The 19,881-nt window shown below is 38.0% G+C and overlaps 1 protein-coding gene across 1 annotated transcript in view; it reads right to left on the bottom strand.

Annotated features, from left to right (window-relative positions):
- Positions 1 to 4,782, bottom strand: part of nrf1 (nuclear respiratory factor 1) — a 32,803-nt gene extending 28,021 nt beyond the window's left edge. The window contains exon 1 of the mRNA XM_036577077.1: positions 4,670 to 4,782. The gene's annotated coding sequence lies outside the window, so the exon portion shown is untranslated. The remainder of the gene's footprint in view (positions 1 to 4,669) is intronic.
- Positions 4,783 to 19,881: the final 15,099 nt, after the last annotated feature.

Genomic DNA, 19,881 nt, shown 5'->3' with positions numbered 1-19,881 from the left:
TAACCTTGACCACCTGCTTTACACTTACTGTACTTTTAATAGTATTGCAGTTCTACAACTACAGACTGGGTGGTTAGGACCCCCATAGGACCACCACAGAGCCATTATTATTTGGGTAGTGATTCATTCTCAGCACTGCACTGACACTGATGTTCTGCTGGTGTAAATAGATGAGACACAGCACTGCTGTGGGAGCAGGGGTCCTGTGGTGGCCCCTTTCCACTGATGGATGGGGTAGTGTGTGGCTGACAAATTGTGCAACAATAAATTGGCTAGTCAGTAAACATATTTGTATGCACCTATATGGGAGCCTCCCCTGCCAATGAAGTGTATGTAATAAACTAGCAACACACTGTACATAGCAGTGTACTTCTTTTATGATGAGACATTTAAAATTCTGGGCTAGTTTCAGCTTTTGGTGGGTGGGTTTTCTGCACACTTTGAGCTGAGCCTGGCAACCCTACACTCAATTAGCTTTTGGTGTTTCACAACAATGACACATTGTGTTCTTGTGTTTTTGGCATTTACACTTGTTAACACTCCCTACACTCCTCATAAAAACACAAATCATAACCGTAGTAACATGCGTGTTAAAGTTGTTTCTATAAGAGGTCTACCCCCACCAACATGAACAAACATTGAGCTAGGTGAGGCTGAATTTACGTAAATGTCCCATGAAGTCCAGTCTGACATGTGGGATATGTATCAGATTTCACTACTACATATAGGCTATGTTAAGACTGCACATAAACATGGCCCAGATAACATTTACTGCCCAAAGCTGATTTTGTTTTTTGTTTTTTGTTTTTTTTTATCTTTTTAATTGTGACCTATATCTGACATGAGTCTAAACTCCTGAACTGACCCACAAACGATCCATCTGGCACGCTCATCCAACAACGTTAGCTGTCCTCCAAAAAACAAAAAAAAACCGTCAAATGTCAAAATGAGCTGGGTGAACTCATTCAAACTTTTTGGACAAACAGCCAACTCTAAACCAGACCACGCTGAACAAAGTTTACAGCACAGGCTGCCAAAGCCTTGTCCTTGGGTACCCCCTACCCCGCACTTTTTTAGTGTTTTCCTGCTCTGAAGTTATATGATGCAATGCGATGTATTTTTTGCCACAGCGCTCACCCCTAATATAAGCTGACATTTGATTTGGTAAATAAAACAGTCAAGTCCAGAGAAGAATGGCAAAAAACAATGGGCCACATTCACAAAATATACACAAATACACATCGAATTGCAAGTAAATTCTAAGCAAAACCGGCAAACCTGAAAACCTCATGCCTTACTTACGTTCATTGTGTAACCCTAGATTTGTTCCCACATCCATGATTTCTAAATGACCATCATATAAGGAAGCCATCAGACTCACTGACAAAGTCGAACAGTAGGCCTTTAACATGTATGCACAAAATAAGTTGATGAAAATAAATTAGAAACCTCTCTGTCAGGGTGATGTGCTCTTCACACTTGGAAAAAATATCTGAGGTTTTAACTTCAAAAGTAAGTAACCTGGCTGCATACAATGCTGCCTTTGTTGATGTGAGCTCACTGAATGATACAGAATGTTACACCTATTTTCAAAGCTGTATCAAAATACCATTTTTAACCAATTTTTTGTTGATTTTCTAAGTGAAAATAAATACACATCATCTTCAGAGAAAAGTTTAATGCACAAATACTGTTTATTCTCTAAATTTTAACATATGAAAACATAAAATGTGACCTGTGCAAAAAATTATAGCATTTTTTATACTTAGTTCTATTTGCCAAAATGTTAACCTCAGCAAATAAATAGTAATTGTGCACTTAAAAGCCATATTTAACCAAAATTCATGATACATTTGGCCAAAAACTGAAAAAAGCTCACAATAAACAAAACAGTTTATATAAAACAAACATACCAAAATCACTGTAGAGTACAGTGTGTGTCACAAATTCCAATGTCCTCAAAAACAGAAAGCAGCTGGTAATCCAACACAATTAGTTCCATTGTTTTTAAGGTATATTTTGTGCTTTGGCACTGTCATTTTGAAACTTTAAAACTTTCTGCTGCTGCTTTGCAGTGTTCTGCATATCAAGCAGGACACTTTCAAGTGGTCTCAAACCTATGGTGGAGGAGTATATAGAGTGCCAGGAGGGGTCCTGGCACGCTACATGATCAGAGATTATAAACTGCATGCCTTATAGACCGCTAAAGTCATGCGTCATTCTGTGATTGGGGTCTTGCCCATATTAGGAATTCTGGGTCTAAGAAGACTTTTCTAGAGAAATAAGTAGTTTTTGTTTTTGTTGCATCCTGTAGTGAACAGAAAAAGTTTCAAACCTGTTATGTTTTGTCTGACATGCATTTTTCCCCATGTCATTGGACCTTTCAAAATACAAGGTTGTTTAGCACCCGAAATATGATTAATGCTACATCCAAACTACCACTCTTGGGCATTAAAGAATGTCAATGTCAGTCTTCTCAGGTTGATGTGCACGATAGCGTTAGCTTGCATGTAGCAATATTCATATTTGGACTCCTTAATGACTTTGTACGTTAGAGAATCCAGTGGTATTTGGAGAAAAATGTCTGAACAGCTAAACTTATCAGATTTAGGACATTTTGTTTAGCACAGAGCACAATAACAGTGATCATCAGAAATGCCATTCATTTCCCCATAGAGAAATCAGCCTAGACCTGGAGTTCCTAATATGGGCATACAAAACAACAAATGACTGATATTCCAAGGAGATAATGAAAGATTCCCAAGAGTTAATTTATTGAAATTCAGGTTAATTTTGTGAAATGCAGGTTTAAACACGGAGACCTTTTAAGGCTACACTCGGAAATGTGTGGCAAAGAAAAAAACAATCACTAAATACAGCAGTGAACTGTGTTTGTGAAGCAGGTCCTTCAACTCACTCTTAAAAACGTTAAGCAAGTATGACAAAGCAGGGCAAGGTTGTTTTCAAGACTACAGGACCTTTAAAATGCTATAAACCACTGTCGATAACAAAAAAAAAAGGTTTATGTAATGATCACAGACATAAAAAACCTAAGCACACAACAAAAGTTTGTTGCATTTATTACCATCTTTCAGAAATTATGCAAACTTTATGCATAGTCAGAAGCACAGGTAAATTTTTATCCATACTTGTGGGAGTAGTCATAAGACATGTTTTACAAATATTTTACATAAATTTGTTCAGCTCAGTTTGTTTCATGAATAAGGCCCAACGTACAAAGTTAGTGCTTCTCTGTTGCACTGTCCATCATTGCCCTGTTCTCAACTCATCAGTCAGCGATCAAGACCTCAACAAGTAAAATCTGGGGTCTTGAACCGGGAAAAATGCAAAAAAATTAAGGAAGAGGACAAGGTTTGAAAAGCAAATTGGGCATTCCGATTTGCAGTTTTGGGCTACTTGTCTGATGTTCAGGCTGATGTGTGCATGTCTGATAAAAGTCTTTGACAACACTCTCCACGAGTAGATTAACTTAATGACATGATCACCTGGAGAGCAGGTCTACGGGAAATATCAAGTACATTTTTTAAAGATAACATTTAAAAGCACATTCTGGCTACTGAATTTTGCCACTTCCTAATACAACTTATCAACACAACAAGGCACACCCAAGCCGGCAAAAAAGGTTCCATTAATCCAAGTACTTTCGTAATTACTCTTAGTTAAAACAGCTGCAAACTGCATATCCTATAACGAACAATAATTAATCCACAGCCTCTGGTTATGAAAGGCAACACGTACAATTGCAGCAGCTAGCGAGCTAGCGTTACGGTTGTCCGTAGTTTAACGTTAACTTGATGTCACGTAACGTTACTCCTTAACAACATAAAAAATGTCAATGAAGTGATTTGGTTGTACGACTGTCAGTCTCCATTCCTGCAAACTGTTAGCTAGTGAGCCTGCAGCCAGCTACTAACAGGACAGAGAGAAATAGCGGCTAGTTTAAAGTTGGTTATACCAGTACACTTCTGTATTAAACAGACTAAGCTAGCTAGCTAGCTAGCAAACTAGCATGGTATCATAGGATCACAACGAATCGCGATTAATTCCGCTGTTTTTTTTAGGAGTTTCGCATCATTCAGCATATTTAACACAAAACTAAACTTTATCACTAACAGATTTAGTTTATCAAGTGGAAATTATCAGCCTTTAGCTTCCCTGCTAACATGCTAGCTAAGTGTAGACTTCAGTTGTGTAACGTAGTACTATGTACTTCGCTGTAACCTAAGAGAAAACACGATAAAATGTTACGTAAAGTTTGCAATCATGCAGTCCCCGTGACTGTTAAATCTAGGAACAATTTTGCCCTCAAGACTAATCACACTAGCTACATAGACATGGGTTAAGCGAATCTTATACCAAATAGCTAACGTTAGCTTCAACTTATTTTAGACCCGCCATCACAGAACCAACGCGGCTCTAATGATAGGCCTAGGCCTGCAAATACGACGCTATTTGTCGTTCGTAGGCGTGTTTTCGTGGAGAAAGTATTGCTACTGCTAGAAAAAAAGCCCTGTAACTCCATGATGTTCCACTCTGTTCTGCATCAACACGACCTCCATCACTGCTCTCACAACCCTACGCTGCCGGGTTTGTTGTTGCGGCTGCGCCGGGGCTGATATAGCTGGCGATTGCGCGGTAGGGTACTAACCTCAGAGCGGCTGCGCTACTTCGGGCCTGCGCCGTACAGCAGAGCTGAGAATCGAACTTGTAATGGAGGACAAAGAACAGAAAGCGCAGCCAAAGCTGTAGCTGACAGCTTAGTGGTTCACATACTGCAGGGTAAACCCCGCCTACTCCTAATTCAAGAGACAACCCCTCCAATTCCATGTTTTGATTTCTAAAAGAAAATTTTCTATTTCTTCTTCTATCTACATTTCTAGATAGATGACCTTAATGTTATTAAGAAAAATCACAGTAATTTGAGTCTTCTTTCCTATCTGCATTTCTGATGGCTGGCGCAGTCTGAAAAAAAAACAAACAAACAAACAAAAAAAAACAACAATAACACGAAATTTCATGTTTATTTTAATCATTATTTCTAAGCCTACTTCTGTTAATATTTTCACTTATTTTTAATGTACAATTCACTTTTTTCAAGCAATTCGACATATATACATATATATATATATATATATATATATATATATATATATATATATATATATATATATTATGTGTGTGTGTATATATTATATATATATATATATATATATATATATACACACACACATAATGTGTTTATACAAACACTCACACACACACATTCACACACAATGTAAAGGACAACAGGCAATTTATGTCAAAAACTGAAAAACAACAAAATTGGAGATATGAGGTTCTGTCCCAACAGCAACGATATACATGTACACATTATATATGTATTTTTTAGCAGATACTTATCGAAAGCAAAATATGCACGTCAAACTAGTTTGTGAAGTTATACTATTTGACATGGAAACCAAAAAGAACCTTGCTGTGTCACAGAAAAAATATACTTTAAGATTTATTAATTATTGCTCTAACAGGGGTTACGGGCATGTTCAGGTTGTGAAGCTATTTTTTATAGTCATTGTCTAACTTATTAAGATCAACAGACTTTCTCCTTTCATCAGGAGGTCTTAAATAAAAAATACATCGCTCAAAAAATTAGGGGGAATACTTAATCATCACAGTATAACACCAAGTCAATTAAACTTCATGGATATCAATCTATCCAGTTAGGAAGCATAAGCAATTGTGAATCAATTTCACCTGCTTTTGTGCAAATGAAAGTGACAACAGGTGCACTGGAGAGGCAACAGCAAGATAACCCCCCAAAAAAGGAATGGTTTTGCAGGTGGTGGCCACAGACAGTTACTCTCTCCTGATCCTTCCTGACTGATTCTTCTCTAATTTTGCGTTTTGCTAGTGTCCTTGTCACTACTGCTAGCATGAGGCGGTAACTGCAGCCCATTCCAGTTGCACAGGTAGTCCAGCTCGTCCAGGATGGCACATCCATACGTGTTGTCAGAAGAAGGTTTGCTGTGTCTCCCAGCACAGTCTCAAGAGCATGGAGGAGATACCAGGACACAGGCCATTACATGAAGAGAGCTAGACAGGGCCATAGAAGGACATCAACCCAGCAGCAGGACCAGTAACTGCTCTTTTGTGCAAAGAGGAACAGGAGGAGCACTGCCAGAGCCCTATGAAAATGACCTCTAGCGGGCTACTTGTATGTGTATTTCTGACCAATATTCTTAGATGCATCGCGATGCAGACATGGATGATTCTAAATCGATTCACAGATGTCAAAAATCAATTTTCTGAATATTTAATTTATAACATAATGTTGACAGAACGCAAAAGGTGGAAGTGCGGAAGTACATAGCCCAGACACTCTGTGACGTGCACATAACAAAAACACAAGTGGATGAGCAACAAATCTGACCGGCGCCCTCTGCATTAAAAGATAGGTTAAGTCAGGAGTCGACAACCCAAATGTTAAGAAGAGCCATTTTGTCCTTTCAACAAAAATCAGACCACCTTGGGAGCCACAACCCAACTCGGAGGCAAATTACAAATTCTATCACAACTTTTATTGCCAACAATTTGCGTCCGTTCTCAGTTGTTGAGAACGAGGGCTTTCACACTATGTTGCACACTTTGGAGCCGAGATACAGCGTCTCGTCTCAAAGATATTTTACTGACACAGCGACCCCCACACCTCTCTACAACACCAAAACCGAACATGTGCTGCGTGGACATCCATTGCCACAGGATCTTATGTCACCGTAACTGCATTTTATCGCAGATGAGTGGCAGCCAGCACCTCATGTGATCCAAACAAGAGCAGTGAATGAGGGCCTTCCAGTTCACTTGCCACATCATTTCCATTTGTTTTATTAATAAAAGATATTGGAAGTAAATTTGTTATGGATCATTACAAATACTTTGCTTTGAAAGTACTAAGTCCTCACACAGTAAGAAAATAGTAATCCTGTATAGAAAAAAAAAGATGCATCAAGATGCATCGATAATCGTTTTATAATCGCATTGCAGCCCTCTGAATCGTAATCGAATCGAATTGTGAGGTGCCTAGAGATTCCCACCCCTAATGTTAACTGCTGACTGCTGTTAGCATGGCCGTAACAAACTATGACGACTCCAAGGTTCGGACCTCAGTAGTTTCAGAAGGATTCTTTTTTCACTTTTCTCCATTCATGAGATCAAATGTAGAAACAGAACCGGGGTGTCTCTACGGGTGGGCTGTGGTGGGCATTGCTCAACCAGAGATAAGCCTTGCTCACCCAGAAGAATCATCTTCCCATCGAATGAAAACTCTGAAAGAAATCATATAAAAATCATATAGCTATTGAAGAATCCAAACCCTCTTGATTCCAAACCAGGGGACTCGATCTGTTGTCTGGACAAGTGAAGTTTATTCGTTGCGTGCCCAGGTTCCAGACACCCAGCCAGCCCGCAACACAATGGACTGACACAGTTTTATAGCTGGACTGATGCCAAGATTAGACCCAGCTTATACAGGACAAGTAACAGGTGTGACAAACATGACCATATAAGGAGAAACACAAAATAGCCAGCCTAAAATACAACTTCAGCACATTCACACACAACACAGCATATTTCACAATAACTTCCTTCACTATTTTTTGAGTGTTCAAAGTTTTGTTTTTGTCATAGATAATTTTGTTACTGTTCATTTAAAATGCACTGCTTTCCTATTGGCTGTTTTGAAGTTGTGGGTGTGGTTAGTCAGTTTTCCACCTTTACATTATAGCACTTCTTCATATATGCGATACAGACATGGTGAAGTGAACTGCTAAACTGGTTTGTAGCTAGCTGCTCTCGGCAATCCAAGTAAAACTGTTAACACCTTTTTAATTCTTTTCTCTGGTTCTTATTTGTCATATTAGTAGTCTTGTATAGTTCCACAGTTGAGTTTGCACATTTTGCAAGCCGTGTGTTTCTTTCAAGTGACCAGCTCACTTGATGGCCACTGATTTAGTGATTACCCAGCTTCAGGCTAAGTATAGCTGATGGTTGCTATTCACTGGAGCTGGCTTATTGTGTAGGTATAAAGTAATTTTACAGTTTTATTTAGCTAGCTAGGTAAATCTTCCAGCATGGATATGTGGCTCAACAGCGACCCTTAACCCCAGTGCATGCTGCCTCCACTGTTGAGCCCAATAGTCCCTAGTCGAGTCCTGCACATCTAGCAACGCTGAGCAAAGCGTTACTGTGAGAAACTCTAGTGCAGGCTGGTACCAGTCTCGACAAATGGCTAGAATATTGTCTCGCGTGATGCTTGCTTTTGCTTTGCCTGTTACATATTTGGTGTTTCTGATTCCGAACAAGAGGACATATTAATGAAACGTGGATACACTAATTGGAAGAGAGTGCTTGAATGAGACTGTAAACATGCCTCTTGTATTGCTCACATCAGAGTGGTGTCTGCAGGAAAGGAATATCAGTGTCATGTAGAGATAGGCGAAAGTATCGTGCAACTACTGGGTCAAACCCAGATAGAAAAGAACAGGTACTATGTTAAAAGCTTAGTCCAAGTTATTCACTTTCTCACTATAAATGAGCTAGCTCTCCGTGGGCACCATCAGACATTAAATACACATCAAACATTAAATACACATCAAATTGTCATTCAAAATTAAACAATTCGTTTCTATATGTTAGAAACAGACATCCTAGCTTGCCATATAAAAATAACTGCATTGAGCTATATTACTTTACTGTTCTAGCTCCTCTATTGTCATCACAGCCTATGTTATATGTGGTAATCCGATCATTTATTTAACGACATCTTGGAGCTAAACGCGGCATTCGGCAAGCTTCCTGTGTGATTTAATTGCACTCAGTAGGCAAACTGAAACTTTCTTTACACTGTTTCCATTCTAGCTTACTCACATTTGTCTTCTTTCACCTTTATTGATATTTAGCTTAGCTAGCTATCAGTTGCAGTGTAGGACTTCTACAATACACATAGAAGCAAGCAAACAAAGAAAAAAATACAAAATAGTAAAGAAAAAAATAAAAATGGAAAAAAAGCTTCATTGCATCTGGCAATCATATTGGGCCTAGACATTGTTCTCTCCTAGGCAGAACTATCATAGTTCATTAAACAAATGTTCATCATACATGCACCACCAGAGAAATTGTAGAGAGAATTACCACTCTGTAATGTCTTCCAGGTTTCTCAAACGCTAGGGGGAGTTCCCGAGCGAGTCCAAAATGAACGGGTTAATATGGTGCACTTGAGTAAAATGGAAGGAAGTGGCCAGGGTCTGGCTCTGACAATACTGTTATATATGGTGTGTGTAGCTTTCCTAGTTGCAGTAGCTTAGCATGCTACAACTTTACACGCTTCATCGCAGATTTGATTCCAGCTTACTGAAGTTTCACTGGTGCAAGTTTAGAGATTGAAGACTTAAATGTTATTGCCATTATCAAAGCTACTCCTGTTCCTCTACCCCATTAGCACCAGAGGCTAACATTAGTCATGATGTCTACAACACAAATATAGGCATTTTACCTGCACAAATATTTCATCTAAACCATGTCTATATGAACTGTACTTCTAGGGGCCTGCTGGCCTGGCTTTTGACCTCCCTGTTGCCTGCAAAATGGTAACCATACAAACAATTAATCCTAAGTTTGTAGAAAACCTGCCATTATCCTTCCAGGAGCTCTGTTCAGCAATGACTGCAGTCCCTTGTCTCTCACATGAAGTAAGTAGAGACACTAAGTGTCATTCAGAGTGCAATATTTCAGCATGACGACCCTGTCAAGAAAAAATATGCACCAGAAATTGAATGATAAATGGAGTACCAAACATTCTTCCCTTCTTCTTGCCGCTTAAATTGAATATCGCAGAATTTAACAAATCCAAATATCATAACACACCACATGTAGTCATACATGATATTACTGCTTTCAGTTACTGTATTTGTTTTTGTGTCATTTTTGATTAACTTTAGATAGTAATGGTGTCATTTTGTCCAACTCTTTAAGATCAAACAAGTGAAAATGATGTTCTCAGTGGGCTGACATAAGAGCTTCAGACCTGTCCATCCAAAACATGAACACACGAGTCAATAAAAGTCTATGGTTTATATCACACCAGACGGCAGAATTTGACTTGAGCAAAATTTCCGACCAACTGTGCTAGCAAAATATTTTATTTTACCTATATTTTGTGTATGTTTTATATATACACCGATCAGGCATAACATTATGACCACCTCCTTGTTTCTAAGCTCATTGTCCATTTTATCAGCTCCACTTACTATATAGGTGCATTTTGTAGTTCTACAATTACAGACTGTAGTCCATCTGTTTCTCTGCATACTTTGTTAGCCCGCTTTTACCCTGTTCTTCAGTGGTCAGGACCCCCATGGACCCTCACAGAGCAGGTACTATTTGGGTAGTGGATCATTCTGAGCACTGCAGTAACACTGATGTGGTGGTGGTGTGTTAGTGTGTCTTGTGCTGGTCTGAGTGGATCAGACACAGCAGTGCTGCTGGAGTTTTTAAACACCTCAGTGTCACTGCTGGACTGAGAATAGTCCACCAACCAAAAATATGCAGCCAACAGCGTCCTGTGTGCAGTGTCTTGTGACCACTGATGAAGGACTAGAGGATGACCAACACAAACTGTGCAGCAGCAGATGAGCTATCGTCTCTGACTTTACATCTACAAGGTGGACTGACAAGGTAGGAGTGTCTAATAGAGTGGACAGTGAGTGGACACAGTGTTTAAAAACTCCAGCAGCACTGCTGTGTCTGATCCACTCGTACCAGCACAACACACACTAACACACCACCACCATGTCAGTGTTACCGCAGTGCTGAGAATGATCTCAAATAGCACCTGCTCTGTGAGGGTCCATGGGGACCCTGACTACTGAAGAACGGGGTAAAAGTATGCAGAGAAACAGATGGACTACAGTCTGTAATTGTAGAACTACGAAGTGCACCTATATAGTAAGTGGAGCTGATAAAATGGACAATGAGCATAGAAACAAGAAGGTGGTCATAATGTTATGCCTGATGGGATCTATATTTTGTATTTTGATATAAACATTTGATTTTAAAAAAGAATCTAATGATAAGCACACATAGCAAATTACAACACATTTACATGAACTACAGGAATTCTATCAACATGCAGAAGTGCATGATGCAGAGCACTAAATAATAATTAATATTTATGACCGACTAAAAAATCAAAGTCGCATATTAAATAATGAGCAACACATCTCCTTTAGGTTACAAGATCGTAGGTGGGCCCTAAATAACACAACACTGCAAATTTGAACCTAAGGCTAATACAGTGTCTGTGTGTGTGTGTGTGTGTGTGTGTGTGTGTGTGTGTGTGTGTGCATCAAACATTTCTGTACTCTGCATTATATGAGTGTGCAAACTGTCATACAGCAATTTTAATCCCGTTTATATGGCATCTGAAGCAAGATTCCTACTGGACAGGCTTGTTTTTTTGGCCTAGGTTAGCAGGCTAAAGAAGAAATCCTGCTTTATGAAATATCCCCTGATGGTGTAGTAAGGAGCTGTTTATATGTAAGCTGTCTTTATTCTGAGGGAATATATAGGTCAATAGAGCTGGTGGTAAGTAAGTAAACTATAGACACTGCCCCATTTAAATTGCATTATTGGTCACATACAACTTTTTAAAAGTTGTAATAAATACTATTTAACTATTATCTTAAAATGTAATATCCCAATACTTTAAAACATTTTCATGAAACAACGAGACACGTTGGAACAGAAAGTGGTGGCATATTAAAAAATTACTATCAAAAGCTATGAATCCAATTATTTGTACACAACATTTCACATACTGAACTGCCCTAAATCCAATGAAACAGGACTAATTATACTCTCTTTGTAATCAAACATGCAATTGGGAATTACTGATGATAGACAATATACTAATAAAAGTATATTGTGACAAGATTTATCACTACATTGATAAATACATTCATATTGGCAAGCTCTCATCTTAGCTATGTCAGTTAATTAACCTGCTGCTGACAACCTCCTTTCTTCTATCTCTCTCCACTTAAATTCACTTTTCAGTTTAAAGGTGAGCTGAAAAATAATCACTTTACGTCAACTTTTGTAATCGCTCACGTGAGGTATTTTGGTTTGTTCATGAGCATTATTCATGTTAAACCAAGTTTTCTATTGTGCTGCGAGACAGGTCAGCTGACGTGCACAAACACTCTTCCTCACAAATTTAGTGTACTTGCACATGAATTTATTTGAATGATCATAGCCGTGCTACTTAAGTGTAGAAAAAGCGATCGTAACAGGAATGCTAACAGGGTAGCCCGCTAACTGGTGCTTTACCTTGCATACGTCGTACGAAATCAAGCATCAGCTTATCTCTGTACAAACTAACAATAAAACAATAAACAGTAGTAACTGAAGTGAGTTTATGAAGAGGAAGAATAAGCAACTTACAATTGGTAACGTTCCACTGGCGTGCTCTTATACTATGGTCCTCCATAGGCATGTACTCTGTGACAAAGAAGCCCTCAGAGCCAGGTGTGAGTTCGATTAAATCTATGCTTGTTTGCTCTTCCCAAGTACACTAGATATTTCCCTGAATTTCACCTGAATTTTTAAAACCAGGATTTTTATGACCTGAATTTTTACAACCTGAATTTCCATTATCTAAATTTTTATTACCTGAAATTTTGGTTACCTAATTTTTTTTAACTGAAATTTCAAGACCTGAATTTCAAACATTTAATATTTCACACTGAAAATTTTCAGTAACAACAAATTTCACAGACTGCAAGTCTGAGGGGGAACTGAATCAGGTGCAAAACCACTGCCTGACTGCTGCACCATTTGAGGTGGAATGGAAAATTTGAATAAGTCAACTTCAGCTTTATATATTCCCCATCATTTTGCTGTCTTTTCTCTAAACTTTGTTCAGTTCAGCCATTTGGGTTTCTAAATTCAATTAAAACTAGCGGCCTAGTTTTTATTGGAATCCTATGCTCTAATCATCTTCAAATATAATGTTTTATTAAAAGTACTTTGAAAATTCTTTTCATGTGTAGTTGCACTACTCTTTGTGTATACCATTGTCTCTGTCATGGTTATTAATGTACCATGGATTTTGTATTTTATTTGAAGGGAAAACAGTTACAGCCATTCACTACTAACATACTGTCATAGACCACTGTAGTCGTGTCATCATTTTGTAGTCGGCGCCATGTTCTTATGCCCATATTAGGAACTCCGGGTATAAGCTTCGTTTCCAGAGCCGGTTTATGAGGAGCCTGGCCACTTCCTATTCTCCCCGTTGTATCAAAAACAGGACTGCCAAACAGCAGAGGGCGCCCGCGACTGAGTCCTCAATGAATGTGAGTAAATGGCGCTCAACGGCTAAAAACGAAAAGTTTAAATAGTTTCTAATCACTCGCCCAGAACTTTCCTTTAATTTTAGAAAGTAGAAGGATGTATTTCACTAAAAAACAAAGAAATCTTACCTATATATTCCCTTTTTTCTACAGCAAACGGGTTTTGGGCAGCAGGAGGCGGGCATTACTCCTAGAGCGTGATGATTGATTGGCGTGCGGAGCAGCTCATTGGCTGTTCGCGCTCACTGACGTCATGAACATACATGGGGTGCAGTTTTAAACTCCTATAGCTCGAGTTTAAAAGCTCGTAAAAATATAACAGTGGTGTTAAAATGTTTTATGCTGTTCTGTGTTCAGGAAATTAATGTATTCTTTTACATTAAAAATGTTTAAGCATTTATAAACTATGATTTTGCTCAAATGCTCCATATCAACCCATTCATTTTGGACTCACTCGGGAGCGCCCTCTAGCGTCTGAAAAACCCGGAAGACATTGCAGAGTGGTAATTCTCATCTCTACAAGTTCTCTGTCATTTCTCTATGGCCAGAATGAATAGGGTTTTCGAAAAATCGCCTCTATCGCACCCTGTATTAAATAAAAATGTTCAGAACCCGATACGTTTTGTCCTGTGAACATTCTTCTCTCGAATGACTCTGGATCCTCTGAATTACGAGGTCGTTAAAGAGTTGAAAATGAATATTGCTACACGTGAGCTAAAGCTACTGCGCACTGAATTCACGTCATTACACTGTCAGCCTCCTTAAGCAGGTTATCACCCGCTGATGAACTGATTTCGGCTATCAGAATATCCTAATTTTTATTTTGATGCTGGTAACATTTTTCTGAGGACATTCGCCAGCTTTTTGTTCGACTTTTCCCGTTCCACCTTAAATGGTGCAGCAGTCACGTTCTGAACGAGGAAAATCGAACAAGCAGCCGGCGAAGCTGACCAGATTCATGGAGGGTTGTAGGCATGATATGAGGTTTCTCTATTTCGGCTTAACATAACTTAATGTTTGTGATGGCTAGTCACAGCTGCTGCACCATTTAAGGTGGAACGGGAATATTCAAACAAGAAACTGCCAAAAAGAAGCTAAATTCAGCCTCGTAGTTTTAAAACGGTTAGTATTTTTGATAAGTAGTTTTAGTATATCAAAATATCCTACCTAGAGGTTTTATTTACGGGTAATACCTGTAATTATGCGCTACTGTAGAAGATTTCGATTAGGTAGCACAGCTCGTCAGAGCACAGGTGTTACGGTAAATTCAGTTCCCCCTGTTCCCCCCTCCTTGCGCATGTGGAAATCATGACGTCTTCAGTCGCCGCTCCTCTGCGGGGCTTAGATATGCTTAATTCGTTTGTTTTTGTACCGTAATTTCGTCCTATTCCTCGCGGTAAGCGAATTATCACGTTGTTTGTAAAATGACTTGTAGTTAAACACGTTTTAAAGTGTAAAATGTGTTGTTAGCAGATGTTTTAATGCTCAAACACTACGTGGGCTATCTTGCTAATGCTAGCTTTGGCTCCGTTTTCAACTACTCTGAGTAACAGAAGTTAGGTTCATTGCGCCATTTCTGATTTAATTACCGTACATGCAGACACATTTTGTTGTTCAGACTTAAGTGATTTTAAGGTGTATTTATGTCCCATATCCTCGTCAGTCTCGCTAAGTTCTGCAAATAGATTTGATACATTTGTTGCTGAAATAAATAAACTGCATTAAGTTACACAGCACAGTAATTAGTCTGTGTTATTATTGTTAGACTACGTATCTCAGTGCACCTAGGAAGTTGGTTTCCCTGTAGGTTTTGAGGCTGAAGTCTTACTGTTATGGTACTAATGTGACTTGTCTTTACAGTAACTTTTATTCATATTTTATAATCTTTAGAACTGAGAATACAGGGGGAACATCTTTAACCAGAGCCTGAGAAAAGTGGTTTCCCCTTGGATATTACAGCTGGAGTGGATTTAATGTACAACAATGATGCTGATAATCTATTTCTGTGCATGATTATTTCACTCAGTAACTTTTATAATCTTTAGAATTGAGAATACAGGGGGAACATCTTTTCTTAGGCTCTGGTTAAAGTGGTTTCCCCTTGTATATTACAGCTGGAGTGAATTTAATGTACAACAATGATGCTCATAATCTATATCTGTGCATAATCATTTCACCCAGTAACTTTTATTCATATTATACCACCTTTACACTGAGAATACAGGGGGAACATCTTTAACCAGAGCCTGAGAAATGTGGTTTCCCCTTGTATATTGCAGTTGGAATGAATTTAATGTACAACAATGATGCTGGTAATCTATTTCTGTGCATGATCATTTTGCTCAGTAATTTTTATTCATATTTTATAATCTTTAGAACTGAGAATACAGGGGGAACATCTTTAACCAGAGCCTGAGAAAAGTGGTTTCCCCTTGTATATTACAGCTGGAGTGGATTTAATGTACAACAATGCTGCTGATAATCTATTTCTGTGCATGATCATTTCACCCAGTAACTCTTATTCACATTATACCCCCTTTACACTGAGAATACAGATGGAACAGCATTCTCAGTGTACTAGTCGATTACAGCTATTAAAGATTTAATGCACTATTATATTAATTTGTTTATATTTTCATTTTATTCCAACTGCTTCTTCACATTGTTTTATACAGAGACTAAACGGTAGAACAGATTTACCCAGTGACCCTAAAAAAAGTAAGTTCCAGTAAAAACTGGCAATTAGGATCAGTTTAATATACTATAATGCTTTCTTTGCTTTTTCTGTCCTCCCAGTAACTACAATGGGTCAAAAATTTTAAACTGTAGTTAATTAAATGAAAAAAAAGATGCATTATATGTTTTACCATTTTTTTCAAATTGAACGATTACTACATGCAGGTGTACTACACTGTAATGTTTCTTGATACAGCTATGTTATCTGTTACTATGTTACCATGTTTAATGGAAGTAAACAACTGGGATTTGATCAGTGTTCCTGGTAAATGGATTCCTTTCCCTACACTACAACGGGGCATAAAGGTACTATGATAATCCTATCATTTCCTTATATTACAACAGGTTATAAAAGTACTACAATGATTGTGTTGTGTAAAGTTTGTATAATATGAATAAAAGCTACTGACTGAAATGATCTTGCACAAATATAGATTATCAGCATCACTGCTGTGCTTTAAATCCACTCCAGCTGTAATATACAAGGGGAAACCACTTTTCTCAGGCTCTGGTTAAAGATGTTCCCCCTGTATTCTCAATTCTAAAGATTATAAAATATGAATAAAAGTTACTGTAAAGACAAGTCACATTAGTACCATAACAGTAAGACTTCAGCCTCAAAACCTACAGGGAAACCAACTTCCTAGGTGCACTGAGATACGTAGTCTAACAATAATAACACAGACTAATTACTGTGCTGTGTAACTTAACGCAGTTTATTTATTTCAGCAACAAATGTATCAAATCTATTTACAGAACTTAGCGAGACTGACGAGGATATGGGACATAAATACACCTTAAAATCACTTAAGTCTGAACAACAAAATGTGTCTGCATGTACGGTAATTAAATCAGAAATGGCGCAATGAACCTAACTTCTGTTACTCAGAGTAGTTGAAAACGGAGCCAAAGCTAGCATTAGCAAGATAGCCCACGTAGTGTTTGAGCATTAAAACATCTGCTAACAACACATTTTACACTTTAAAACGTGTTTAACTACAAGTCATTTTACAAACAACGTGATAATTCGCTTACCGCGAGGAATAGGACGAAATTACGGTACAAAAACAAACGAATTAAGCATATCTAAGCCCCGCAGAGGAGCGGCGACTGAAGACGTCATGATTTCCACATGCGCAAGGAGGGGGGAACATGGGGAACTGAATTTACCGTAACACCGGCACAGCCCACCTTAGTTTCGTGTAGCTTAGTGACATCAAATTGATGCGCAGTAGCTTTAGCTCTCATGTAGCAATATTAGTATTATAGCTCTTTACAACCTCGTAATTCGGAGGATCCAGTGGTATTCGGGAGAAAAATGTACACAGGACAAAACGTATCGGGTTCTGAACATTTTTATTTAACACGGGGCGATAGAGGCGACTTTTTGAAAACCCTATTCATTCTGGCCGTAGAGAAATGGAGCCTAGACCCGGAGTTCCTAATATGGGCATAACGAGGACTACAGAATGACGCACGGTCTATTAAAAGGTTATATTACAGTTACCATCATTTTTTGGTTTTCAGTGTTAAAATGGCCTTAAATTAGCTGAAGAATGTATAGTGAATGGTTTAGGATTCAAAGATTAGGACTTGGGACTTGCCTGTAGTGCCTCAGGACTTGAATCGAGACTTAAATGTCTTGACTCGGGACTTGAGTGTCATGACTTGAGACTTACTTGTTCTTCGCCTCTGCTTGCTTGCAAGGTAAAATAAATAAACTACAAAGCTAGAATCAAGAACAATGAAACAGAAATGCTTTATATACACAAAAACTACAAAAACACCTATAATCCCCAAAACACTAGAGAGAAATATGCTAATAAAAAAGTTGTCTAAAAATGTTTGGGAAAGTGAATGGGTAACATCATTCGCAGTGCTTTGTGGGATATGTAGTTTAAAAACATTAAGTGCCCAGTCTTGTGCCTTTTTGTCTGTTTTTCAAAATCTTTTTTCGCTCCGATTTAACTTTTGTAATGTCATGACTTATCTCCTAGCTGATTGATTTGGGTGAGTGCTTAAAACTCTTTATATAAAGGTTTTTTTACGAAATCTAAAATTTGTAAAATTCTGAGATTGTGAATCATCTACTTCATCTGCTTTAAGTACTGTATGTTTGTATGAATTAAATTTTCTTGATTACGAAAATAGACTTGTAGAATAGACATGCTGGGGTGCTGTTTTTTGATATGTAGAACTGATGCATTGTAGTGTACTCTTTACACTAGCTCTCTTGGTGATGTATTATCCTCTCATGGCTTCTCTTATCACTGCTATGCTGATGACACTCAACTAATGCTTTCTTTCTCACCTTCTGACACACAGGTTTCCAGTCGCATCTCGGCATGTCTGACTGACATCTCTTCATGGATGGCAGCTCACCAACTGAAGCTCAATCCTAGGAAGACTGAGCTGCTATTCATCCCTGCAACTACAGCTCCTCATCATGATCTTGCCATCTCATTTGAGAACTCACTGATTGTTCCGTCTGTAGAGGCAAGAGGTCTTGGTGTAATTCTGCATGGCCAGTTATCGTTCTCAGCTGTAGTTAGTTTTATTTTCAATATTTGTGCTTTTGCTGCCAATAACATTTGAATGGACTACGGAAGCTAGTAAAGACTTACATATTGATCACAGCACGACCACAGAAAGTGTTCCACACCTTTTCTTTTGCGGTTTGGGTGACATTTAACGTACTTCTCTTTTTGTGTTAATATAAAAAAACTGAGACAAGATTTCCAATCCGAATAAATTGTATACGTTTCTAGACCATGCCTACATCTGTGCACACGCATTTGTGGTCCTCCAAATCATTTCAGTGCTTTTAAAAACATTTTATTGTTCCCTTTAACAAGAGATTTTGTCAGATTAAAAAAAAAAGCCAATAGCTCCATAACCACTGTGTCTATACACATCTGATTAATTGTGTTGTTTACTTTGATCTATGGTGAGAATTGCAACTCACTTTAATTTTGAAAAAAGACATTAAATTAACTAGTAGCTAAAAATTTGGTAATGTGTACAACTATATCTTTGTCATTGTTATTTCTCTGATATAACATCTAACAGGAAAATAATTTGCTTTAAAACACCAAGTAGTTTACTGGGTGGCCAATTTTCCCTCAACTTTTTGGTTTTAATGCTGCCTTAGCTTAAATTCAATTAATAGAAGGCCTTTTAAAGATGATACCAGGTCTTGTATCAGCTAGAAAAAGTTCATGAAAAGATATGATTAGGTGCATATTTGGAAATTATCACTTAGAGAGTGATAGTGTAACAAGAGTACATCAAGACAATCCAGAATTGACTATTTGTTGTCTTAAATAGTCTCCAAGGACATATCTGTTAATGTTCTTGACACTCTTCTAACAGACTATAAAGGTATCAGCAAAGCAGTTCTCTTTATTTATAATCTGTCCAATTATTCCCACTCCTTATACTGAAAGCTTAATAGGTCTCTTCTGAATAATGAGGCTGTTCAAGTTTAAAAACATCTGGGTTAACTTTGAGCTTTTACATTTTGAAATACGGAAATACTCAAGAAAATTTAGCAGTGATAATAAAAAAAGATGAAGCGGATAGAAGAATTAAATATAACATCTCAAATTACCTCCCTGTCGAATAGGCCTTCCGATAGCCTCTCAGATAAAAAGAAAGAATTTCTTTGTAAATTGCTGTGATATTTTGTGAACATCATCACACGATTCTTTGTGAATATCAG

The sequence above is a fragment of the Colossoma macropomum genome, unplaced genomic scaffold (assembly GCF_904425465.1).
Source record: "Colossoma macropomum unplaced genomic scaffold, Colossoma_macropomum, whole genome shotgun sequence".
NCBI classification, from domain to species: Eukaryota; Metazoa; Chordata; class Actinopteri; order Characiformes; family Serrasalmidae; genus Colossoma; species Colossoma macropomum.
Note: the sequence above shows the minus strand (reverse complement) of the source record. Positions and strands in the feature narration are given on the sequence as shown.